We start from the raw sequence: 3,817 nt of genomic DNA on the forward strand, positions 1-3,817 counted from the left end.
TGGTCCTTATAGAAAGGATTTAGTATTTTTTTCAGTGTAATTTTTGCCAACAATACCAAAAGCTTTGAAAATATGGTGTATGCTATAAACCCAAAACTGTAAGACCCAAAAGGAAATAGAATGAACTCAGAAATTATGCTCTTCAATTTCATGCCTTTGGTAAAATACTGATATTACATGAGTTTAATACATGTAAATAACATGACCATTGTTGATGGAAATGTTTTGACTAAAGAATATAAAATATGTGTTTTTCATTTTAAACTTTATGAGAAGCAATATCTTGAAATTAAATTTTCAGATATCAACAAAGGGGAATACAGTTTTGGATAGTATGGAAAGGATTTTCCTGTTATAGAAGCTTGAAAAAACTGAAGATGAGAATGCTAAATACATCCAGTAACTCTAGGCATGTGCACACACTGATTGCTTGGCCTTGAATTCAGGGCTTGGAGATCTCCCTTGGCTTTTCCACTCGAGACTAGAATGCCATCACTTGAATCACACCTCCATTTTTGGATATTTGCCGGTTAATTGGAGATTAGACTTTCATTACTGGTGGTCCTCTAAGCATGATTCTCAGATCCTGAATAGCTAGGATTAGAGTCTTGAGCCACCGGTATCCTCCAGTAACTTTTGATGCCTACTTTAAATGCACTGTTGAGATAATGCCATAGCACACTGAAGAATGGAAGAGGGAATGTGTTCAGTGTTTTCAGCCTAGTTTTGCTATTTCTTTTCTCAGTCCAGTCACCACAGACACTGTAAGGAACATACCAGTTCATGAAGGTATCAGGACACCTTAAGGTGAGAAATCCAGAATAAATGCAATTTGCTTTCTTTGCAAGTTTAAAGACACATGGATCAAACATTGACTTCTAATCTTTCGCTTCTAGACACAAGGATTCTTTTCAATGAATGGATGCTTCTCAATATCTCAAAGGACGCTGAGCAGTTCCTTTGAACCTGTGAACACACTTAGCCTGGTAATAGTGCACTCTCTACTCAGGGCCTAGTGAGGGGACAACGTGATTTGATGAGGCTGAGTGATTTGTGCAGATGATCATCATCCTCTTCCTCTTCTTCTTCCCCTTCTTCTTCTTCCTCCTCCTCCTCCTCCTCCTCCTCTTCTTCTTCTTCTTCTTCTTCTTCTTCTCCTTCTCCTTCTCCTCCTCCTCCTCCTCCTCTTCCTCTTCCCCTTCTTCCCTCCTCCTCCTCCTCCTCCTCCTCTCCCTCCTCCTCCTCCTCCTCTTCTTCTTCTTCTTCTTCTTCTTCTTCTTCTTCTTCTTCTTCTTCTTCTTCTTCTTCTTCTTCTTCTCCTTCTCCTTCTCCTTCTCCTTCTCCTCCTCCTCCTCCTCCTCTTCCTCTTCCCCTTCTTCCCTCCTCCTCCTCCTCCTCCTCCTCCTCCTCCTCCTCCTCCTCCTCCTCCTCCTCCTCCTCCTCCTTCTCCTCCTTCTTCTTCATATTCCATTTGAATTCTTGCCTGGGAATACCATATAAGGGACAATGAATACTCCAAAGGTGGGGGTGACATCAAAGTGAGGAAGAAGAGAAAACAATCCTAAAATGCAATTCACATGCTCAAAGATTAACAAAAACAGTTAATTGTGCTCTGGGTGTTAGGCCTAGGGGTGGAGTGCTTGCCTAGCGTGCACAAAGACGTGGGCTCGATTCCTCGGTACCACATACATAGAAAATAAAGCCAGAAATGGTACTGTGGCTCAAGTGGTAGAGCTCTAGCCTTGAGAAGCCTAAGGACAGTGCTCAGGCCCTGAGTTCAAACCCCAGGACTGGCAAAAAAAATAAATAAACACACAGTAATAAAAAAAAGTTAATTGTAAGAAAAAAGACATATATAAACATCTGTGTAATATAAAATAGTTTATCTTTAGAGCTGTATAATACATAAAGATGTAATCTGTAGCATCAACAACTAACAAGGCAGGCATAATAACTGAATTCTAGTCTGGGATACATAGTGAGACAATGTTTCAACAAAGAAAGTAACAGATGGAAACACTTAAGAGATAGAATTCTAAAATATGAGGTTTTTTTAGTATATATTATTTAAGTTACCAACTTTACTTCTAGGTGTAAAGTAAAACTATTCTGCCTCTACTTCAATGGAAACCTACTGGTTAAACTGATGCCCATAGTTCTTATTTTTAGTTGTGATTTCTTCCTCCTCTCTGTGCTAACACTATTGGCTATGAGGCCTTTACCAGATCCAGCATTACTTGGTTTAGACTTCCAGTCTCCGAAAAAAAAAAATACTCTGTATAAATAAACTCTTCTAGTTTATAAAGCTTCCCTGCCTCAAATACTTTGTAATAGTAACAGAAAGAAAATAGTCTTTCCTATTATTCTGATATGTTTCTGACTATAGTGTTTAATACATGTTTTCTGAATATCTTAGGATGACAATGTCAAATCACCTTTTTGCCTAAAATTATCCTAATAAAGCTTCAGAATTAAGTCTTCTTTTAGCAGAAGCAAAAATATTCTAGAGTTACTTGGATGATATACACATGAACAAATAATCTCTCATTTCCCTGTAGTCACTTTCTTCATTATGTGCAATAAACATACGTAAGTGAACTCTAGGATCTAAAAATTAGGTTGCCCTTTGGTACTGTCAATCAGTGATGATAATGCGGGCATTATACCACAGGAAGGATCTTTCCAATGAGCAGCGCTGGCTGTCAAATCTGATCTACTTGCAACCTGAACTCAATAGCTTGGAAAATAGCAAACCAGTAATTGTGTGAATCCAATCAGTGAACAAAATCACAGAATTTTCAGTAAGAAAGAAAATGGAGTTGCAAATATCAGCCTTGTTTATTTCCCATTACCACAGCTGGAGGCAAGAAAAGAACACGGTTTAGTATAATATGGTCAGGGAAGAATTGTCACATACAATGAGGTTGAAAATTCTAGAAAAAAATACTAGAGAAAGGGAGTGCATGACACCTTCATGAAGCATTTTTGGGTATGGCTACTCTACGTCCATACCTGAATGGAAAAAAAAAAATCACATCTGGTTTGAAGAAAGACTAGTTTGAAGTTTCTAGTAATAGATAACCTGCCCCATCCTTTTTTTTTTTTGCTCAAGAATAAGTTATCAAGGACTGGGGGTGTGGCCTCGTGGTACAGTGCTCGCCTGTGTGTCCACATCTCGAGGCCTTCAGTGAGGACCAGAAATGCCTGAATTTCCTCACCACTTCCTTCAAAGCACTCATTACGTTGCCTTCTCCCCTCATTTCTTTTGTGAGGTTCATGGCATTCATAATAAATAGGGATGAGCTCAATGTTTATTTTCCTTTAATGAATGGCAATTTGAAACTAGTTCCTTTGAGTCTCTAAATTTTTTGTCAACCCGGTCGCTGGTCTTACTTGTTTCCTGTAATGAAAGTGATGAAGATAATAGCAGAAGGAAAAACAGGGACAGAGAAAGATGCCAGCAGAAAACTGGTAGACAGAATCCAAACTCATCTTGTACAAACCATAGCATGCTAAGGCCTGGGTTAGCTCAAGCCTGTTATCTGAGCTACTTAGAAGGCTGAGATCTGAAAATTACCATTCCAAGCAGTCCAGGCAGAAAAAGTCTGTGAGACTCTCATCTCCAATCAACAAGCAAAATGCTGGCAGTAGAGCCGTGGTTCAAGGAGTAGAGCAAAGAAGCTCAGAGATAGCCCTGAGTTCAAGATTCAGTACCAGCACATCCACAAAATTTCTCTTGTTTATAAATAACCATAAAGCACTCTTCTATCTACCTTCTTTTCTTCCTTTTTTCTCTCTTCCTTTTTTATTTTTCTTT

Source organism: Megascapheus bottae, chromosome 1 (genome assembly GCF_031878675.1).
Source record: "Megascapheus bottae isolate mThoBot1 chromosome 1, mThoBot2.hap1, whole genome shotgun sequence".
Lineage (NCBI taxonomy): Eukaryota > Metazoa > Chordata > Mammalia > Rodentia > Geomyidae > Megascapheus > Megascapheus bottae.